The sequence below is a fragment of the Eurosta solidaginis genome, chromosome 3 (assembly GCF_040869045.1).
Source record: "Eurosta solidaginis isolate ZX-2024a chromosome 3, ASM4086904v1, whole genome shotgun sequence".
Lineage (NCBI taxonomy): Eukaryota > Metazoa > Arthropoda > Insecta > Diptera > Tephritidae > Eurosta > Eurosta solidaginis.
Window position 1 is genome coordinate 14,160,499 of NC_090321.1, and position 24,405 is coordinate 14,184,903.

At 36.1% G+C, this 24,405-nt stretch overlaps 1 protein-coding gene across 14 annotated transcripts in view; it reads left to right on the forward strand.

The window, feature by feature from the left end:
- Positions 1-24,405, forward strand: part of hppy (MAP4K3-like protein hppy) — a 318,991-nt gene that overhangs the window by 45,059 nt on the left and 249,527 nt on the right. The gene's annotated exons all lie outside the window — the stretch shown is intronic.

Below are 24,405 nucleotides of genomic sequence, written 5' to 3' on the forward strand. Positions count from 1 at the left end.
ATAGTATTTGTTGTTATGGAGGGAGTTCCATTGATAAAGACACGCGTCTAACGATCACCCTTTGTCATCTTTATTTATCGTGTTCTTCTTGCAGCGATAAGGAGACACCCCAAAGATTTTAGGGAAGTTTTATCGATTTTATTTGTGCTCTGCTGGATTTGGATTCGATAAGTTACGAAAATAGCACCATTACGATAGGCGGCCCATGTCAAGAATAATTTGATATGACCACGTTGAACCTTCTAGGTCAACCGACACTCTCCTGCCGTGTGTAGCTTGGTGTAGGTGAGGGTAACAATTGGTTTGGAGAAGCTATACATTTCGCTGAATCCGTCTTCCAACTTCCAATCTTTGTAATTTCGCGGGGCAAGTTATTTCTGTTGTGCATATCCAGAAGACTCTATTGGCGTTTTAAGGAGAATGCACATAAGGCTAAGTCAACCTGCAGTCGTTTGGTTTTGTTTTCAATACTCCTCCAGCTTTGGGTACAAATACTATATTTGCCTGAGTACATCTTTTCGGAATGTGGAAGATTCATAAATAGATTTTTAGAACAAATAATTCCACTATTTGTAGCTCTGCGCATAATATATTATCGAGTTCTGAAGATTTGAAGGAGTCGAAGGATTTCATTACACATTCGAGCTTGTGAGGAGTCGTTAACCGTGGGCATGACAGTTGTAGGTGCTTCTTTGGTGCAACCTAGATAGTGCGTGTTCTTTAAAGCTTCCAAAGATTTCGCTGCTAGATGACTCCCAATATCGGGCTTCACTTTATAGTTCGGTGCAATAGGGCTTTTGTAATATACTTTAGGTAGGTTAATGCCCCCGAGTTTCCTTCTATGTTGTTGCAAAATTTTTCAAAGAGTACCTTCGTGCCTTCAGGACTGTTTGTGCTTAAGTTACGATTTGGTATTACAAACAAATTTTCTGAAAATATTTGAAAATTTGTTTCATATTCCTTTTGTGCTAACATGTTTCCGGCTCTTGTTTCCTGCATTTCGTTGGTGAGTTTTTCTAAATCTTTATCCACATTTACAATTTTATTGCAACTATTGTTGTAGTTTTGCATTGATTCCTTATCTTTTTTTTTTGGTTTCGTTTGAAATACAAAAAATTTGTAAAATTTTCTACCTCGCTGCATAGACGCGCGCAATTCTTTGACAACATTCGAAATATAACTGAAAAAATATGTGCGTACAAAAAAAAAAATATATATATATATATATACACTTCCACAAAAACGCATTGTTTTGGAAAAGGTGGCATTTGCAATATATAAAAATAAAAAAAAAAACAAGTAAGGACGGGAATGTCTTCGGCTGTGCCGAAGACTTCATACCTTTCATCAATGGGGCTGAACAATATTCTTATCCCGTTCGTAATCTCCAAATAATAGGATGTATAAGATAGGAAATATATAGTGAACAGATGTACATACCTAAACGATTTTTAAGATAAATATAAAATAAAAAATGACAAAAACCCCCTTATCTGAACGATTGGTTGTATGGGATATATATTATATATAGCTCCGATCGAAATGATTTTTTTATGAAATCTTCTATGATATATTAGAATAAATATCACCAAGTTTAACATTTTTATATTGGAAATTAAGGGAGAATTTGCCAAAAATCTTTCTATCTGAACGATCGGTTGTATGGGATATATACTATATATAGCTCCGATCAAAGTGATTTTTTCAAGATATCTTCTATGATATATTAGAATATATATCACCGAGTTTCACGTTTATACTTTCTAAATTGTGGCAGAAATTGCCAAAATCGTCTTACCTGAACGATCGGTTGTATGGGAGATATATGTTATAGTGGTCCGATCCTACCGGATACGACAAATGTCTAATATAATACAAAAATGTATCCTTGTACCAAATTTCATTGAGATATCTCAAAATTTGAGGGACTAGCGTTCAAACAGACAGACGGACGGACGGACGGACAGACGCACATGGCTATATCAACTCAGTTCGTCGCCCTGATCAATTCGGTATACTTAATGGTTAGTCTATCTTCTATATTTCTCAACGTTACAAACATCGGACCAAAGTTAATATACCATCTCATGTTCATGAAAGGTATAAAAAGTCGAAACATTTCACACAGCAACGCTGCACGCGCGCTGCCACTTTTCGACAATTGCGTTCACAAAGCGCAAAATACTGAAATCACATAAAAAGCAGAGACAAAAACTGGTAGAAATAAAAGAACAAACAACAACATAAAAAATTGTCTAACAAAACAAAAATTCGAAAAAAGCGAGTGTCATTGTATCGTAATTTTTTATTCCATTATACCATCCATTCCATTCACAGTTGTTGGCAACACGTCGTTCTATTTCATTTCAACGCCTTTAACCCCAAACAACAACACATTTTGCCAACTCAACTCACTTTCTATTGTCTCTGTGGTTCGTAATTTCCTCCTACAATGAAAAATAAAAAAGATGCAAAAAAAGTGTCAACTGTTATTCTGTATTTTGTGGCAATGCGGCAGCTGCAAGAACCAACCAAGAAACCCTTACATCGTTAAATATTACCGTTAACAATGCTAAAACGAATAAATAAATTCCCCGAACACAACAAAATCTTCAATTATGCAATTTTCCATTTGACACTGCCATCTTGTTCGGTTTGATGTCGGTTTCGGTCACGGGTTTGGTTTTTGTAATTCCATAACTCTTTGTTAGTGCGGCAAATGTGGCCAAGAAGGAGTGAGACAAAAACGAGAGGAAATTTTCTGTACTATGTTAAGAAATCAACTAAATTTTTGGGCTGAATACTTACAGTTTTTATAAAATTCGTAATATAAATTTTGAAATTTTTATAAATCAGGTTCGCAAATTCTTTGTGCTAAAATTGTATAGGCTTTCCTGCTAAGTCATCACTACTGCGCGATAACTGGCGCCAATTGCGAGCGCCAAGCGAGTTTTTCTTCATCTGTTTTACCCAATTCATTGAAGGTCTTCCCTTCCTCTGCTCCTACAATCAGGTGTCACACAGCTCTTCCTTAAACTTTATTCGACCTTCCAAAGAACTTCTTTCCCGAATACTCTAAACGCCATTCAACCTTCTCCCTTGTTCTTGTTGTTGTAGCGTTCATGGCACTCCTCGAAGGTTATGAAAAGGGCTATCCATGTTGATGGTCATTTGCTGAATATAGATCCGTTAGGTTCCGGTAACAAAGCATCATTAAGGTACTGCCCTGAACATTCTCAGGCACAATTTCATATGACTACGTTGAACATTCTAGGGCATCCCGCTTCCGAATACCTAATTCCATGAAAAACTTGCGGCCGCCAGATCTATACCTGCTAAATATGTGTATGATAAATTCATATTTGTAATAGAATTCCCCTCGGGTAGGTGAGTGAATCCCCCGATTCTGCCGAATTCGAAGACTTGTCTTCCTTCATCTATCCCTGCCAACTTTCTGAGCCGGTTTTTTATCCATTCGCATAATATTTGGGCTTGGGTTGGTAAAACTTATATTGCTTTATTTCCTGCTATATTTCCTTCGATCTTCCGGAAAATTTTGTCGCGTATACTCCAAACGCCATTCAACCAACTAACAACAAATTTAGCTTGGTATATAATCCGTAGGTTAGGTTGAACTGGCTGGCCATTAAGACCTTACATAGGCTGAATGTGTCCATAGTGTTTCCAGAATTTGCTTGACGGTTAAACGGAAGAACCCCAATCAAATGTCAGGACTTATGTTATAGAATAACTCCGTCCTATTGGCAAATACTAAAAGCTTTCTAGGACCTAGCTTAATTGTTGCCTCGAGATCTGGCAACTCTGCCGCCCCCGATAGCCGAAGCCTTGCCCTGACGAGCGCAGGTCATAACGCAGAACGTGCTCAACCGTTTCTTCACGCAGCTCGCACATCCTACATCTGCTGTTACTGACGAGGCCTAACTTATAGGCATGTGACCCCAGAAGGCAGTGTCCAGTTAGTATGCCTCTCGTGTCCTTTAAATCTTCTCCCTTCAGAGGTATGAGCCACTTTGTGAGTCTAATATCGTAAGATTTGCACACGATCTTAGAAATTTTGCAGCCCCGCACTTCTGTCCACGCCTATCCTGCTTGATGGATTATATGCAACTCATATGATTTCTCCCAAACGGATTTGTACATTTACTGTCGATTCTGCGAGTGCTGCACACTCCCTTGCCAACTCATTGGCATTTTCGTCACCTTCTTTCTTTGTATGTCGTGCAGATGTATGGTCCAGCCTGAGCGAAGTTTTTCCAATGCTTCTTTGATTTCCAGGACACTTATTCATGAAGTACGGTGTGAGGTTATTGGCTTGAAAAACCACCTGACTATCAGTATATACTATATTGACGCGACTGCAACTTAAGCACGCTTCTTCCTGCTGTCTCCTACGCGGCTATAATTTCTGCCTGAAAGGCGCCGCAGTAATCTGGCAGCCTTCCAGATCTACTTTTATCTCGATCGACTCAGTAAACAGCATACCTTACCCCTTCCGTTTATTTAGAACCATCGGTATACGCATGTATAGTGTGTTCTGTCATTTCTGCAGTCTGGCACCAACACTTGGGCTCAATTCTGGTCCCAAGCTCTCTTTGAAAGCTCAGGCATGACCAAACACCAATCCTCAACATAGCAAACGTTATGGAAAATATCAATATATATATGAAAAATATAAATATGGCATAAGACAAACATGAATAGGTATGAAAAATTGCACTGAAGATGGCACAATAGCGAAACGTGTTTGTCTCCAAACCAAATTTGTCAAGGTATTGTAGAAAATTGTGCCATTATGCAACATCTATATATTTTTGCTTAGTAAATACTTTCTTGTCAGTAAACAATTTCGTTGTCCATTTGCTCAATGTGATGGGCGTTGCAAAGACGTTGCATAACGCAAGAATATTTGTGCATCTTACCAACTAACATTCTTATGTGCAACTTTCTGCCCTTAACTAGCAAAATATTATTTAATAAGCGCAATTGTTAACTTGAGTTGCTCCACGCTTTAGCTCTTATCCCTCTTAGTCAGTCAGCCTACTACATTCATTCATTCATCCGTTCGTTCGTACGTCCGTCCGTCCGTTTACACTGCTGTTACTATGTCCGTTGCCAAAAACGGAAATTACATAAGTTTTTGTGTAGCGGCTTTTGGCGTACAAGTAGCAGCGCCAGCGGTGAGAGGAAGTAGACTTTTGTTGTTGAAAATTTGTGCGAATTTCAAAATGTGTTTATGTCTTTTACTATGAAGCTTTCTATGTATGTAAATATGTATCTAATATGATGTAAAGAAGTTATGCAGACATTATCTAATAATTTTGCTGTGATTTCACGCACACATATACACACACTTTCCTACATACTTCCATGCGATATTCTAATGTTTTTATACCCAGCTGTAACTTTGATTGGATAACGGTTCGTTATACAGGTATAAAGGAATCGAGATAAATATAGACTTCCACTAGCAGACCCGGCAGACGTGTCCTGCACTAAATTCGGCCTATCTGCATACATATTAATAAGCTTTTTCCGTCTAACTCTGCTTTACCCCTCTACGTTTTTTCCTAATCTCTTTATTCACTCCTCCCTCCGTCTTTTTCGCTTCATCTCCATCTTCGTCTCATTCTATCTCTTTCTCAGTCTCCTTCTCTCTTTTCTCTTCTCTCAAGTTTTTCTCCTTCTTTTTCATCTCTTATTGCCAGTCCCAGAGGGTGGTATGTATTTTGTTCCAGTCCCATTCCGAGTCTCAGTCTCAATCCCAGTCCTAGTCCTAATCCCAGTCCCAGTCCGTCTCTGTTATACTTCCCGGCAAAAAGGATCGTAAATACTAATATAGGCAAATTTATATACGAAATTTCAGGCTAATCGAATAGGACGTATGCAACTAAGTATGTGGGTATTATTAATTTCAGCTTCGAATGCGTATTTATCAGTTTTGCCAGGTAGATGCGACTAAATCGAATATCACAATGAACTTCAGAGCTCTCAGCAACAGCTTTCATTTGATTTCCATATTACACACACATTCTAGCGGTATCCGGGTCCATGTTTTGGCCTATATTTCGAGACCTTAGTCACTCAGCGGTGTAAAACTTACTCTGTATTATAGCACACATCAACAGCATCAATGTGATACCAAACATTCTAGGTGTATCCGGGTCCATGTTTTGGCTTATATCTCGAGGCCGTAGTCACCCAGCGGTGTAAAACTTACTCTGTACTAAAGCATACATCAACAGATTTCATTTGATATCCATATTGTATAAAGACATTCTAGCGGTACCCGGGTTCACGTTTTGGGCTATATCTCGAGACCCTAGCTTCCCAGTTGTATTAAAATTATCCTGTACTATAGCACTCATCAACAGCTTCCATTTGATATCCATATTGTATAAACACATTCTAGGGGTACCCAGGTTCACGTTTTGGGCTATATCTCGAGACCCTAGCCTCTCAGTTGTATGAAAATTATCCTGTACTATAGGACTCATCAACAGCTTTCATTTGATATCCATATTGTATAAACACATTCTAGGGGTACCCAGGTCCATGTTTTGGGCTATATCTCGAGACCCTAGCCTCCCAGTTGTATGTAAATTATCCTGTACTATAGCACTCATCAACAGCTTTCATTTGATATCCATATTGTATAAACAAATTCTAGGGGTACCCGGGTCCACGTTTTGGGCTATATCTCGAGACCCTAGCCTCCCAGTTGTATGAAAATTATCCTGTACTATAGGACTCATCAACAGCTTTCATTTGACATCCATATTGTATAAACACATTCTAGGGGTATCCGGGTCCACGTTTTGGCCTATATATCGAGACCCTAGACAACCAGGGGTGTGAAAATTATCCTGTACTATAGAACTCATGAACAGCTATCATTTGATATCCATATTGTATAAACACATTCTAGGGGTACCCGGTTCCACGTTTTGATCTCAAGACCCTAGACACGTAGCGAAAAAAAGGTAGACGTTGGCCGATTCTCAGACCTACCCAATATGCCCACAAAATTTCATGAGAATGGGTTCAGCCGTTTCGGAGGAGTTCAGCCTCTAAAACCGTGACAGAAGAATTTTATATATTAGATATATCAAAATCATCAGTATCCAAAAAAAATTTGATTGAGCCATGTCCGTCCGTCCGTCTGTCCGTTAACACGATAACTTGAGTAAATATTGGGATATCTTCACCAAAAATGAAAATTAGCGAAATCAGATGATAACCATGCCCACTTTTTATATATGTATATAACATTTTGGAAAACACAAAAAACCTGATTATTTAGTAAATAATACACCTAGAATGTTGAAATTTGACGTGTGGACGATATTGAGACTCTTGATAAAAATATGAAAAAAAATTTTAAAATGGGCGTGGCACCGCCCACTTGTGATAAAATCAATTTTACAAATGTTATTAATCATAAATCAAAACTCGTTAAACCCGTCGTAACGAGAGGTTGCCTTGAAGAAAAATTAACGAAATCGGTTAAGGACCACGCCCACTTTAATACAAAAGATTTTTAAAAGGGTCGTGGACGAATAAAATAAGCTATATCTTTGCAAAAAAGAGTTTTATATCAATGGTATTTCATTTCCCAAATGGATTTATAACAGTAAAGTACTTGGGCGACCGAGCTTTGCTCGGCAATCTTCGAGTATGACACATAACTTACTTTGTTCTACATGTCATCATTAACCAAACTCTACTTTTTTTATATGAACATATATATTTTTACTTACCAATATTTGATTTCCTTAAAAATATATTTCAAAAACATATCAAACACTAACCGCAAAATGAACTGGAATGTAAAATTTGAAATGGGTAATTTCAGCCTATTGTATAAGGGATTGTTATGACAATTAGTGAAATCGATAACTAAGTTATTTAGTTCGAGTATCTTCATGCGCCGAATTGCTAATTTCAAACAATTTTAGTTATACACTATAAAAGTATCACAATTTTATTACATTCCAAAAACTTGTAAATTTCACGAATGACAACTATCAGTTAGTTTAATTAAATGTCAACTTACTTCCCTAAGCGCCATCTGTTGGTAAGTAGTTAAATGGTTAGATGTCGTTTTCAAATTGAACACATGCCTCTAGTGTTCAACGGTAGAAAATTACCTTGGTGAGATCTTTTTGCTACGGTGAGAAATCTTTCTAATAATAATCTGTGAGAAATTGCAATTATTCATTTCATATTTGCCAAAAATATGCATTTGTATATATTTTGCTAGAATTTTCCACGGTGCCTTGATATTGCATTACAATTTTATTAGCGTGTATGAAATTTAGAAAATTAAGTCGAATCATGTGTAAGTTTTTTTTTACGAAGATTTTAAACTTTAATGTTCTCCTTTAAAGCTTTAATAGAAAATGAGTAAGTAGAGTACTATTTCGTCTAACTACCCCAACCCTAAATGGTAACCCTACTCAAAAATCTTCCTATTGTAATGCGGAGTGAAATACTTTTCGTTTGATACCCATATCGGCATATCTCATGCAATTTTTTTTAATTTCGAATAGGTGGCAATCCTAAATGGCAACCTCACTCAAAAATGTCCCTATTGTAATGCGGAGTGAAATACCTTTCGTTTGATACCCATATCGGCATATCTCATACAATTTTTTTTTTAAATTTCGAATAGGTGGCAACCCTTAATGGCAACCCTACACAAAAATGTCCCTATTGTAATGCGGAGTGAAATACCTTTCGTTTGATACCCATATCGGCATATCTCATAAAATTTTTTTTGTATTTCGAATAGGTGGCAATCCTAAATGGCAACCCCACTCAAAAATGTCCCTATTGTAATGCGGAGTAAAATATCTTTCGTTTGATACCCATATCGGCATATCTCATGCAATTTTTTTTAATTTCCAGTAGCTGGCAACCCTAAATGGTAACCCTACTCAAAAATGTCCCTATGTAATGCGCAGTGAAATACCTTTCGTTTGATACCCATATCGGCATATCATGCAATTTTTTTTGAATTTCGAATAGGTGGCAACCCTAACTGGCAACCCTACTCAAAATTTTCCCTATGTAATGCGCAGTGAAATACCTTTCGTTTGATACCCATATCGGCATATCTCATGCAATTTTTTTTAATTTCCAGTAGCTGGCAACCCTAAATGGCAACCCTACTCAAAAATGTCCCTATGTAATGCGCAGTGAAATACCTTTCGTTTGATACCCGTATCGGCATATCTCATGCAATTTTTTTTAATTTCGAATAGGTGGCAACCCTAAATGGCAACCCTACACAAAAATGTCCCTATTGTAATGCGGAGTGAAATACCTTTCGTTTGATACCCATATCGGCATATCTCATATAATTTTTTTTTAATTTCGAATAGGTGGCAACCTTGTGAAACATTCGGAGTGGCAACACCTAGGTAGAAAGTCTTAGAAAGTGATACATTATCTCTGTGCCAAATTTCATTTAAATCGGTTGAGCCGTTCCCGAGATCGTTCGGCTATACAAACAAACAAGAATTGCTCGTTTAAAGTTATAAGATAGGAAAAACTTCAAATTTAAAAAAATGGGCGTGACACAACCCCTTTTTTGACTCGGCAATTTTCTATGTTTCGGGAGTCATAACTCGAAGAAAAATTAGTTCAGAATAGAACCATATGTATATGTATTCTTGCGCTGCCTTGTAACACTATGAGGCACACAAAACAAACAACAGCAGCATTTCAAGTGTACAGCTGGGTATGTAATGTTCGGTTTCGCCCGAACTTAGATTTCCTTACTTGTTCTCATTGAGATTTCTTCTTTGCCTTTTGTGTATAGGCCTTCGCCCTCTGCGTTTGTATGATACTCTACATAAAATATGAAAAAATCCACTTAGCTATATTAAATAAATTCACACAAATTCGCCCTCAAACTTTTTGCGTTCGCATGCCAATAGCGCACTTCTCTCTGTGCAAGCATGTGCGCCAACGTTGCCAGCTTGTTTGAATAATGTGTATAGTAAGCTGTGGCGGCCGCTTTTGTGGAACAATTAAAGTTGTTATTATACTGAGCACACCAAATGGAACTTCACTAATGAGAATAGTAAGTTTATAATTGAAATTTACATTCACTGCTGAAAAACTTTTAAAACTGCGGTCAAACGGCTTTTTGCTTTTGTTTTTTTAGGACTCCTACATTTACAAAATTTGTTGTACAATTGTTGTATAAAGCATTTGTTACGATTTGGTCGCTCTGTGTCTGTTTGTCGGATTTGCAAAAACATACGTCCATTATTAACCGAATTGCCAAACTGATGGCGCCACTTAACTTTGGATTCACATCATTCAAATATTGAGTATGAAGCATTACGAAATCCAAATGATGGCGTCAAAGAGCTGTTGCCTGATTACAAGCAAACACAGCATTAGTTGAAAATTGATTTGACTGAGCACATATGCTTATAAGAAGGGGGAGAAAGGGGGTGACGGAAATTGTCGTGATTTTTCTTCTTTGTTAATCGTTGCATAAAGGTATTGATTCGGCCTGGCTTGGCTTCGTGCACCCGCTATCTCTTGTTCCGGCATTTGATGGCTCATGCACGCACCTTACTATGGGTTCTCGCATGCTTGCAGTCGATAATTTTTTTCTAAAATCGCTGTCAAGTGGCGTGATTACATTTTCACAACTTATTGCAATTTTTCGGCTGTAGTGGCTTTTTTGGGCTTAGTAAATATGCAAACCGTCACAAAATGCCAAAATATTGCAAGCCTATGGAACGCATAGAGCAACCACTGTAGCCCCAACCTTAAGATTTCGTCTATTTAACCTTGAAACACCCTGACTTGCCTATCAGAAGAACAATAAAGGTCGTATCCCAGAGCCTGGCAAAGAATGTTTCAAATCAAACTTTTCAGCTGGTGTCCTTAGCTCACTACATTTCTACCGGCTGCCTTTATACAACACCTGCTTGCTTTCTTTCTTCGTCTGGTTCATTCACGTCTTACATTCTCGAATACTCTCTCGACGTATCAACGTTCCGTCTTTACCTTATATGCATTGACACGCGCTGTTGCCTTCGCTCTTGCTTGCGTTTGTGTTGTGCTTACGTTGTCGTTGTTGTTTTAGCTGCGTTCGTTTACTAGTAGCAGGAGTAGAGAAGTTGATACATTTTCCACAATTTATAATATCTTCAATGTTATTGTTATAAAATTATCGAGTTGTAAATATTGATATCGACGAGAGAATCGATATGGTATCGTTTCCAAACGAAACTCATGTGTAAAAGTGCGCAGAATAATAGGGAGCCCAGTCATGGTGCCACACCAGCTAATCATTGGTCCTATTTTAAAGATCGCAATTACTTTACGAGGTGTATTTGGTACTCGACAGCCCGCCAGAGGATTGCACAAGGTGCTGCGTAAGAACTCGCTATGCTATGCGCTCACCCTCCTAGGTAGTAGCCGAAAAGGCTTCTACAGAAGCGCGAATACGACGGAAAAAGTTGCCTAGTTAAAATAATCAAAACAGGCGCTGCTCAAAAGACGAAAGAAGGACATCTTCATTCGAACATAACCAGTAAGGTGGGGTTTTAATATTGTTACGAATATTAGCAACACTAAGGGGTACTGCCATCTCTAAACCGATGCTAAGCAGCGCCTTGTATGCACATCCATAAATCAATCATTATGTATCTACATAAACGAATCAATCATTATGTCTACACATATGTACGTACAGGCAGCGGAGAATCAACGCACAAACACATACAGATATCTTATCTGAGATATGCAAATATAATTGTGGAAGTGTCGCTCACAAACACACGCGCATATGAGAGCTATACACGTACATATGTAGTTATAATTATAACATATAATCTACTAGATTCTAGAACAGAAGCGCCTAGAAGATGCAACTAGGAAATCTAAGAGTATAAAAGGCAGCAATAGTAGAGGCGCTACAATCGGTTTCGATTAAGCACGCTATCTATCGAGCAATAGCAGTATTAATTTGAAAATCAGTTGTAGTGTTATTGTAAAGAACTTGAATAAAGGCCATTTTGCATTATTAAATATTGGAGTTATTTATTCAACAGTTTAGTGATTCGAACGTTAGTAGAAGATTGCAAATAAGAGGATTTGCAGTGAATTCGTTACAGTATTGTTTTTTTATTTGCTCCGTACTTGATGGACTGGATGTTGTTGTTGTTGGTGTAGCGATAAGGACATTCCCCGAAGGCCTTGGGGAGTGTTATCGATGTTGGTGGTCCCTTGCCGGATGCAGGTCCGGCACGTTCCAGTACCAAGCCCGACCATCTCGGAACGATTTGTTATGACCTCATGCGACCTTCTTGCATGCGACCATTGGTTCATTGGTTCGTAGCGTGGAATACTCTGATGTCATGAAGGATTGAAGGTTCTGATAGATTACAATCAAACTTAGAATATCCACTGGAAACCGCCTAGTGAAGGAACGTGGCAACTCCCATACCAATAGGTTTTTCCAAACTGCATATCACTGTAAATGTTCCAGATAGAGTAAGTATGGATGAAAAAGGGAGTGGGAGAAAAAGGGGTTGAAATTTGTTTGAATAAATGGAAGCCAATGATTGGCCCCTCCTCCGCTGCACAACCGTTTGTTAACCAAGTCTCTCGTGCATCACTCGCTGCTTCCTTTAATAACCAACGCTATCTCTTAAGTCGCATGATTTCATTCGCTGGACATTTAAAATTTCGCTGTTGTCCTTTTCTTCTTTTGTTCGCCCTAACTGCATAAAGGCCAGCAATTGCTTCGACTCGGGTCTTTGTGCAAATGGTGGCTTGCTGGTTTTTGTTACATAAACAATATATACAAATTTTATTTGGAAACTTAAGCCACTCGCAATGAACTTTCGAGCGTGTTGGAAATCGTCGATCTTGTCAGCTACTCCACTGTTGAGGGAAAGAATACAATAGATTATTTGCTTTTCCCCACTATTGCGCAATATCAGCGTAATATACATCACACTCGCTTGTCAGACAGACTAATTTATTTCTGGGAATCCTTAGCACAGTTGTGCCCTCAATGCTTTTGCGAAAGGGCAATGACTTAAAATTTTCGGAGACCTATCGATTAAATAAAAAAAGCAAATTAGCAACCGGAATGGAATGCAATTTTTCGAACACTCAAACGGTTTATCGCAGGACTGGAATATTCACAAACTATCTTACTAAAGTTCTTGGCCTTTAAACACGACGAGAAAAAAATCGAATACATTGTACTCTCTCCTAACGGACACCTCTCTTAAGCGGTCACCTCTCTTAAACGGACAATTTTTTCAGTACCAAAAAAATCCTTAAGCATTTTTTAAGTTCTTCCCTTTTGAGCGGACAACCCTCCCATAACAGGACGCGGACACCTGCTTTTTACCCCAAAGGGCTTTTTAATTTCCCATATCCGGACAGCTTACAACACTTTTTTTCATTTACTCCTTACCATATTCGTACAGCTGTTGCTTATTCACTAATAATACGTGCATGGATGTAGGGAAATCCCCTAAATACGAATAACCTGTTTTCAATACGGTAATAAACATAACAAGTAAGGAAGGTTAAGTTCGGGTGTAACCGAACATTACATACTCAGCTGAGAGCTATGGTGACAACATAAGGGAAAATAACCATGTAGGAAAATGAACCGAGGGAAACCCTGGAATGTGTTTGTATGACATGTGTATCAAATGAAAGGCATTAAAGAGTATTTTATGAGGGAGTGGGCCATAGTTCTATAGGTGGACGCCATTTAGGGATATAGCCATAAAGGTGGATCAGGGTTGACTCTAGAATGCGTTTGTACGATATGGGTATCAAATGAAAGGTGTTAATGAGCATTTTAAAAGGGAGTAATCCTTAGTTCCACAGGTGGACGCCGTTTCGAGATATCGCCATAAAGGTGGACCAGGGGTGACCCTAGAATTTGTTTGCACAATATGGGCATCAAACGAAAGGTGTTAATGAGTATTTTAAAAGGGAGTGGGCCTTAGTTCTATAGGTGGACGCCGTTTCGAGATATCGCCATAAAAGTGGGCCAGGGGTGACTCTAGAATTCGTTTGTGCAATATGGGTATCAAACGAAAGGAGTTAATGAGTATTTTAAGAGGGAGTGGGCCTTAGTTCTATAGGTGGACGCATTTTCGAGGTATCGCAATAAAGGTGGACCAGGGGTGACTCTAGACTTTGTTTGTACGATATGGGTACCAAATCAAAGGTGTTAATGAGTATTTTTAAAAGGGAGTGGGCCTTCGTTTTATAGGTGTTCGCCTTTTCGAGATATCGCCATAAAGGTGGACCAGGGGTGACTTTAGAATTTGTTTGTATGATATGGGTATCAAATGAAAGGTGTTAATGATTATTTTAAAGGGGCGTGGGGCTTAGTTCTATAGGTGGACCCCTTTTCGAGATATCGCCATAAAGGTGGACCAGGGGTGACTCTAGAATTCGTTTGTGCAATATGGGTATCAAACGAAAGGAGTTAATGAGTATTTTAAGAGGGAGTGGGCCTTAGTCCTATAGGGGGACGCCTTTTCGAGATATCGCCATAAAGATGGACCAGGTGTGACTCTAGAATGCGTTTGTACGATATGGGTATCAAATGAAAGGTGTTAATGAGTATTTTAAAAGGGAGTAATCCTTAGTTCCATAGGTGGACGCCGTTTCGAGATATCGCCATAAAGGTGGACCAGGGGTGACCCTAGAATTTGTTTGCACAATATGGGCATCAAACGAAAGGTGTTAATGAGTATTTTAAAAGGGAGTGGGCCTTAGTTCTATAGGTGGACGCCGTTTCGAGATATCGCCATAAAGGTGGGCCAGGGGTGACTCTAGAATTCGTTTGTGCAATATGGGTATCAAACGAAAGGAGTTAATGAGTATTTTAAGAGGGAGTGGGCCTTAGTTCTATAGGTGGACGCATTTTCGAGGTATCGCAATAAAGGTGGACCAGGGGTGACTCTAGACTTTGTACGATATGGGTACCAAATCAAAGGTGTTAATGAGTATTTTTAAAAGGGAGTGGGCCTTCGTTTTATAGGTGTTCGCCTTTTCGAGATATCGCCATAAAGGTGGACCAGGGGTGACTTTAGAATTTGTTTGTATGATATGGGTATCAAATGAAAGGTGTTAATGATTATTTTAAAAGGGCGTGGGGCTTAGTTCTATAGGTGGACCCCTTTTCGAGATATCGCCATAAAGGTGGACCAGGGGTGACTCTAGAATTCGTTTGTGCAATATGGGTATCAAACGAAAGGAGTTAATGAGTATTTTAAGAGGGAGTGGGCCTTAGTCCTATAGGGGGACGCCTTTTCGAGATATCGCCATAAAGATGGACCAGGTGTGACTCTAGAATGCGTTTGTACGATATGGGTATCAAATGAAAGGTGTTAATGAGTATTTTAAAAGGGATTAATCCTTAGTTCCATAGGTGGACGCCGTTTCGTGATATCGCCATAAAGGTGGGCCAGGGGTGACTCTAGAATTCGTTTGTACAATATGGGTATCAAACGAAAGGAGTTAATGAATATTTTAAGAGGGAGTGGTGGTAGTTGTATATGTGAAGGCGTTTTCCAGATATCGACCAAAATGTGGACCAGGGTGACCCAGAACATCATCTGTTGGATACCGCTACTTTATTTATATATGTAATACCTGCCAAGATTTTAAGGGTTTTTTATTTCGTCCTGCAGAACTTTTTCATTTTCTTCTACTTAATATGGTAGGTGTCACAACAATTTTATAAAGTTTTTTCTAAAGTTATATTTCGCGTCAATAAAACAATCCAATTACCTTACCATATTTCATCCCTTTTTTCGTATTTGGTATAGAATTATGGCATTTTTTTCATTTTTCGTAATTTTCGATATCGAAAAAGTGGGCGTGGTCATAGTCGGATTTCGTTCATTTTTCATACCAAGATAAAGTGAGTTCAGATAAGTACGTGAACTGAGTTTAGTAAAGATATATCGATTTTTACTCAAGTTATCGTGTTAACGGCCATGCGGAAGGACAGACGGACGACTGTGTATAAAAACTGGGCGTGACATCAACCGATTTCGCCCATTTTCACAGAAAACAGTTAACGCCATAAAAGCTATGCCCCTACCAAATTTCAAAAGGATTGGTTAATTTTTGTTCGACTTATGGCGTTAAAAGTATCCTAGACAAATTAAATGAAAAAGGGCGGAGCCACGCCCATTTTTAAATTTTCTTTTATTTTTGTATTTTGTTGCACCATATCATTACTGGAGTTAAATCTTGACATAATTTACTTATATACTGTAAAGATATTAAATTTTTTGTTAAAATTTTACTTTTAAAAAATTTATTTTTTAAAAGTGGGCGTGGTCCTTCTCCGATTTTGCTAATTTTTATTAAGCGTACATATAGTAATAAGAGTAACGTTCCTGCCAAATTTCATCATGATATCTTCAACGACTGCCAAATTACAGCTTGCAAAAGTTTTAAATTACCTTCTTTTAAAAGTGGGCGGTGCCACGCCCATTGTCCAAAATTTTACTAATTTTCTATTTTGCGCCATAAGTTCAACTCATCTACCAAGTTTCGTCGCTTTATCGGTCTTTTGTAATGAATTATCGCACTTTTTCGGTTTTTCGAAATTTTCGATATCGAAAAAGTGGGCGTGGTTATAGTCCGATATCGTTCATTTTAAATAGCGATCTGAGATGAGTGCTCAGGAACCTACATACCAAATTTCATCAAGATACCTCAAAATTTACTCAAGTTATCGTGTTAACGGACGGACGGACGGACGGACATGGCTCAATCAAATTTTTTTTCGATCCTGATTATTTTGATATATGGAAGTCTATATCTATCTCGATTCCTTTATATATGTACAACCAACCGTTATCCAATCAAACTTAATATACTCTGTGAGCTCTGCTCAACTGAGTATAAAAATGTATGTACCTATTGCATACACCGTAGTTAGTATCTTCTTGTGTGTGTACGTACGTGAATCGCAATGCCTAAAGTAGTGTTGAGTGTTAAAGACAAAGTTAATGTCATTGAAATTCATAAGAAAGAAAAACTAAGTGTACGAGAGTTGGCAAAGAAATGTAAGATCAGCAAAACGCAAGCTGCTAGCATTATCAAAAACAAAGATAAAATTTTAAGTTTGTGGGACACTGACGTCAACCCGGAGAAAAAAGGAGACTGCTGAAGCCCAAAGGCCTTAATATTGATAAATTGTGCGTGGAAACAAGTGAGTCCACAGACAATACAAAATTGTTTTATTAAAGCTGGGTTTGTGAAAACCGATTTGCCCAATGATGAAAGCGGTTGGACTGTAGAAGATGAGCTTCCTTTATCAGCACTTGCCCAGTTCTCTAGAGTTATTAATTTAGATAATGAAATCTCTATTAATGATGAAGACGTGGAAAATATCAATACTGAAATGTTACCTGTTTTCCAAGAATTGCTGGCCATCTCATCTGAAGATGAAATAGAAAATGATATTGCTGACAAGATTACTTCTTATAAAGAGGCTTACATAGCTATAAAAAACTAAAGGATTTTTCTTTAAATCACAGCGACCTTAGGGGTGTTGAACTGCTAACTGATATTCAACTACATCTTCAAGATATTGAAATTAAAGGAAAAACTCGCCAAGCGAAAATTTCTGACTTTTTTAAATTATTTTGAATATTTTGTACACAAAACTTTATTCTTTAATTTATGAACAAAGCTTTATGAACCTCCTAACTCAGTCTTATTTGTATGTGTTAATATTCTTGTTTTGGAAATAAAACTGTTTAAACATTCATCAATAATACTTTTCTCATAAGCGGACACCTCTCATAAGCGGACAAATTTGGCAGTCTCTTAGGTGTCCGTTTAAGAGAGAGTACACTGCACTTTAACGAAGAACTAAGTCTTGATAACAGTACGGCCGAAATACATCGATATATCCGTGATTTTAAGCAATCATCGCCTAAGTACCACATAAACGTATCGAAACAGGGATGTTATTGCTGGCGGTCCATCGGTATTAAGAAGTTTGTGCGATTTTTTATTTACCTTCCCTGGTAGCTAGGGACTTCAAACTTCGGAACTTCATATATAAGGGATATTTCCGCTTAGGCGCATTATTTTGAATATTAAGCTCATTCTCTGAACATATATTAACAAAGACACTGAAGATGGCACACCGCTGAAACCTGTCTATATTCAGTTCAGAATAAACAAGCGAAATATTAACATTTGATTTCTTATTACTACAACAACAAATGATTTCTCTCTCATATTCAATAAAAAAGTTGATTTATTTCGGTATGAGATTTAAGTTTAAGTGATTGCTAATGGCACACCGCTGAAACTGGTCTATCTTCAGTTCAGAATAAACAAGCGAAATACTAACATTTGATTTCTTATTACTACAACAACAAATGATTTCTCTCTCATATTCAATAAAAAAGTTGATTTATTTCGTTATGAGATTTAAGTTTAAGTGATTGCTAATAATGTTTTGAACTTTAGTTACAGATTTCCTCACTCAACACAATCTAACGTTACATTTTACTTTTATTGTAAGCATTTAAAACAATTTTACCTGCTAACGATTGTAAATTTTACTCCCACGTGGCATTACATCCATTAATTTACATACAAACGCGCGCATACAAGTTCGCAGTGGTAAACAAAACTTTTGCTTATCAAGAGTGTGAACAAAACATAAATATATTTTTTTTTCTAGAACAGATATGCACGCACGAGTCTTCCAATGCTAGGCTCTAACTCTAGTTTGAACTGCAGGCAGTTAAAATTTCCAATGGAAGCGATGGTAAGAAGTGTTGCATTTGCATTTTTGAGAGGGAGATAGTGTTACGCTCTAATAGGAGAACACTCTCATATTTGTGTCATATCTTGCGCTTGTTTTAACAGCTCCGTATGACGCTGTGCATCACTGGTTTACTAAAACAAAAAATGTGCGGAACTTATGCCCTGCGTGAAACCCAGCATAATGGAATTAAAGTGTTCTCATTTACATGTTTATGTACATACATATGTACTTCTGTATAAATGCTTGGTATTGTTTTTGTTGTTGAATAAAACTTTTCTCCTAATAGATGTGAATTGTTTATTGGCAGCTTTTAGTGGCAGCGCTAACGTCCCTCCTACAGCTGACGAAACTGCGGCTGCTTCCTCTACTTCTTGTTCATGTGTTTTCAGCAAATAATTGTTGTAGTTATGTGGTATTGCTTACGGTATTTGAAAAGCATAAAATGTTTTTGCTGTATTTCCAATTTACTACATGAAGCATCCTTGAGGCAATTATTGTGGCTTGAATTAATTCACATTTAAGTGTAAAATGTCTACTGATTGCCATAATAAATATGCATAAATGTAAATGAAGCTACTAATATATTAGTGTGTATCGATGGTTGTTGTTTTTACGATTGCTGCTGCTACTGCTTCTGTTATGATTTCTGCCCCATTGAATGAATACAATATGAGCAATTCCATGGAATACCGTCAATTTTTAGCTGGTTTACTTAGAGATTCTCGGACTATTGGTAATATATTTAAAGCACCAATGTGTAGAATGGCCATTTAAATTTATAAAGTAAAAGTTATAAAATATATTTTAAAAAGGCCCAAAGTATAAAAACAAAAATAATAATAAAAAACATTCTGAAAAAAAAACCAAAATAAATTAAAAATGTTAAGAAAAAAAAATTATAAAAATGTTTTCAAATTGAAAAAAATATCATTGAAATTTAAAAGAAAATAATTATAAAAAAATTTATAAAAATCATAAAAAAATTAATATTAAATCATACGGAAAAGTTGAAAATTATAAGAGAAAATTTGAAAAAAAAAATTATAGCAATAAAAAAATTTGGAAAGTATATTAAAAATTATAAACAAGAAGCCCGGTAATTATTACTAGATAAAAATAAAAAATAAAATAAAAATAAAAATTAAAAAAATTATTAAAATATTACAAATTAAAAAAAAAAATGAAAACTATGAAATAAAAACCCACAAAATAATATTAATATAATATATATAATAATAAAAAAACTTAAACAAAAAATTCTAAAAAAATAAAGTAAAAAATTATAAAAACAACAAACAAAAATTTTAAAAGTGTAAAAAAAATCATAAATAAAAGGCTTGTTCTTATTTAGTAATTACCAATAGATAAAAAGAACGATAAAATTAGAACTAAAAAAGAATATAATAAAAATATTAAATAGAAATCATTAAAAAATAATTTTAAAATTCATAAAAATAAAGTAATTTAAAAATTCTAAAAAAAAAAATCAAAAATTATAAAAGAAAATTTAAAGAAAAAAATTATAAGATCGCGGGTTCGAATCGAACTCAAGGCCTAACAATAATTATTTTATCATTATTATTGTTATGATAAATGTTTTTTTCTTAATTGAAAAAATTTTTAAATTAGAATAGAAGAAAGAAAAAATTTAGACAACTGCCAAATCGTTGTATAGATCCATTTCGGGAACTGCTAAATTCCTTCATCGGCAACGTTTAGACGCCGCTGCTATAACCATTTAGCCATCACAGTGGTTTTGTGTTTGTCTTCATTAATCCTACTTCTATTCTGGTTCTTGCCAATTGATATTCACAACACTGCGACATCTGTTGCAGAATGAATGTGAAAATTGGACTTGTTTGATGTTTGAGAAAAAAATTATAGAAAACATGTCAATAGTGCATAAAAATTATAAATAAACAAGTAAGGAAGGTTAGGTTCGGGTGTAACCGAACATTACATACTCAGTTGAGAGCTATGGTGACAACATAAGGGAAAATAACCATGTAGGAAAATGAACCGAGGGAAACCCTGGAATGTGTTTGTATGACATGTGTATCAAATGAAAGGCATTAAAGAGTATTTTATGAGGGAGTGGGCCATAGTTCTATAGGTGGACGCCATTTAGGGATATAGCCATAAAGGTGGATCAGGGTTGACTCTAGAATGCGTTTGTACGATATGGGTATCAAATGAAAGGTATTAATGAGTATTTTAAAAGGGCGTGGACCTAAGTTCTTTAGATGAACGCCTTTTCGAGATATCGCCGTAAAGATGGACCAGGGGTGACTCTAGAATGCGTTTGTACGATATGGGTATCAAATGAAAGGTGTTAATGAGCATTTTAAAAGGGAGTAATCCTTAGTTCCATAGGTGGACGCCGTTTCGGGATATCGCCATAAAGGTGGACCAGGGGTGACCCTAGAATTTGTTTGCACAATATGGGCATCAAACGAAAGGTGTTAATGAGTATTTTAAAAGGGAGTGGGCCTTAGTTCTATAGGTGGACGCCGTTTCGAGATATCGCCATAAAGGTGGGCCAGGGGTGACTCTAGAATTCGTTTGTACAATATGGGTATCAAACGAAAGGAGTTAATGAGTATTTTAAGAGGGAGTGAGACTTAGTTCTATAGGTGGACGCATTTTCGAGGTATCGCAATAAAGGTGGACCAGGGGTGCCTCTAGACTTTGTTTGTACGATATGGGTATAAAATGAAAGGTGTTAATGAGTATTTTTAAAAGAGAGTGGGCCTTCGTTTTATAGCTGTTCGCCTTTTCGAGATATCGCCATAAAGGTGGACCAGGGGTGACTTTAGAATTTGTTTGTATGATATGGGTAGCAAATGAAAGGTGTTAATAATTATTTTAAAAGGGAGTGGGGCTTAGTTCTATAGGTGGACCCCTTTTCGAAATATCGCCATAAAGGTGGACCAGGGGTGACTCTAGAATTCGTTTGTGCAATATGGGTATCAAACGAAAGGAGTTAATGAGTATTTTAAGAGGGAGTGGGCCTTAGTTCTATAGGTGGACGCCTTTTCGAGATATCGCCATAAAGATGGACCAGGTGTGACTCTAGAATGCGTTTGTACGATATGGGTATCAAATGAAAGGTGTTAATGAGTATTTTTAAAAGGGAGTGGGCCTTCGTTCTATAGGTGTTCGCCTTTTTGAAATATCGCCATAAAGGTGGACCAGGGGTGACTCTAGAATGAGTTTGTACGATATGGGTATCAAATTAAAGGTATTAATGAGAGTTTTAAAAGGGAGTGGTGGTAGTTGTATATGTGAAGGCGTTTTCCAGATATCGACCAAAATGTGGACCAGGGTGACCCAGAACATCATCTGTTGGATACCGCTAATTTATTTATATATGTAATACTTGCCAAGATTTTAAGGGTTTTTTATTTCGCCCTGCAGAACTTTTTCATTTTCTTCTACTTAGGTAGAACTGAGTTTAGAAAAGATATATCGATTTTTGCTCAAGTTATCGTGTTAACGGCCATGCGGAAGGACAGACGGACGACTGTGTATAAAAACTGGGCGTGACATCATCCGATTTCGCCCATTTTCACAGAAAACAGTTAATGCCATAAGAACTATGCCCCTACCAAATTTCAAAAGGATTGGTTAATTTTTGTTCGACTTATGGCGTTAAAAGTATCCTAGACAAATTAAATGAAAAAGGGCGGAGCCACGCCCATTTTTAAATTTTCTTTTATTTTTGTATTTTGTTGCACCATATCATTACTGGAGTTGAATCTTGACATAATTTACTTATATACTGTAAAGATATTAAATTTTTTGTTAAAATTTTACTTTAAAAAAAAATTTTTTTTAAAAGTGGGCGTGGTCCTTCTCCGATTTGGCTAATTTTTATTAACCGTACATATAGTAATAAGAGTAACGTTCCTGCCAAATTTCATCATGATATCTTCAACGACTGCCAAATTACAGCTTGCAAAAGTTTTAAATTACCTTCTTTTAAAAGTGGGCGGTGCCACGCCCATTGTCCAAAATTTTACTAATTTTCTGTCTTGCGTCATAAGTTCAACTCATCTACCAAGTTTCGTCGCTTTATCGGTCTTTTGTAATGAATTATCGCACTTTTTCGGTTTTTCGAAATTTTCGATATCGAAAAAGTGGGCGTGGTTATAGTCCGATATCGCTCATTTTAAATAGCGATCTGAGATGAGTACTCAGGAACCTACATACCAAATTTCATCAAGATACCTCAAAATTTACTCAAGTTATCGTGTTAACGGACGGACGGACGGACGGACGGACATGGCTCAATCAAATTTTTTTTCGATCCTTATTATTTTGATATATGGAAGTCTATATCTATCTAGATTCCTTTATATATGTACAACCAACCGTTATCCAATCAAACTTAATATACTCTGAGAGCTCTGCTCAACTGAGTATAAAAACATGTTCTTATTCCTCCGGTAATTATAATTACCATTAGATAAAAATAATGGTAAAATAAGTTCTTTATTATTTGTTGGGATATTTATTTCAATGTTATTTGCCTTCCTGTTTTAGTTTTCTTTTGTATAATGTTGCCAAGCGAAACTGGCAATGCTTTTCAAAGGAACATTAATTTAACAATAAGGCTTTCGGAAGAATGAGAAATAAATGGTTCGACCGGAGTTTTCAACCACACAGCCACTTCTTCGAAAAGAAATTTAAGAAAATATTAAAAAAAAAAAAACAGTTTGATAAAATAAAAAAAAAAATATTTAAAAAAATATAAAAACTGAAAATAATAACAAAATCAAAATTATAGAATAGAATTATTATTTTTTAACACAATTTGAAAAAATATTAAAAAAAAAATTGAAAATCCATAAAATAAATTTAAAAAATATATAAATTAAATATAAAGTTTTATTTATTCAAAATTGTCAAAAAGCTTGAAAATACTAAAAAAACATTTTAACAAATTTAAAAATTTAGAAACAAACTAAAAAATTTAATAAAAAAATTACTTAAAAATAAAAAAATAGATAAAATATAATAAAAAAAAAAAATATTTAAAAAAATAAATATTAAAAATAAATATTAAATAGTAAAAATAAAAATGTAAAACAAAATAGATAGTAAAAAAATAATTAAAAAGAAATTTAAAAAAATGTTTACAATATAAAAAACATGAAAAAATAGCTATAAAACAAACAAACATTTTGATGAAAAAAAGTTAAAATTGAAAAACCCATTAAAAACTGAAAAAAAGAAGATTATAAGGAAAAAATTAGCAGCCGCCCGCACAAACCGTGGAATGCTCTAAAAGAAAAATTCACTCAATTTATTATTCGCTTATTGATTCTTTCCCTGCAAAACAATGCTCATATTTACTGCGGCAGAAAATATGAAGTTATTGGCAAAATAACGTATACGCCATGTCGGTTCGTTCATGTGAAATATTTGTTTAAAAACTTTTCTTTATTGCATTGAAAATTAGAAAAGGCTTACGTCCAATGAACTTTAATGAAATTATATAAATTGTTTGTGCATTTATAAGGGTGGACACTTTAAAGTCTCTTAAATCAAAGTATCAGTTT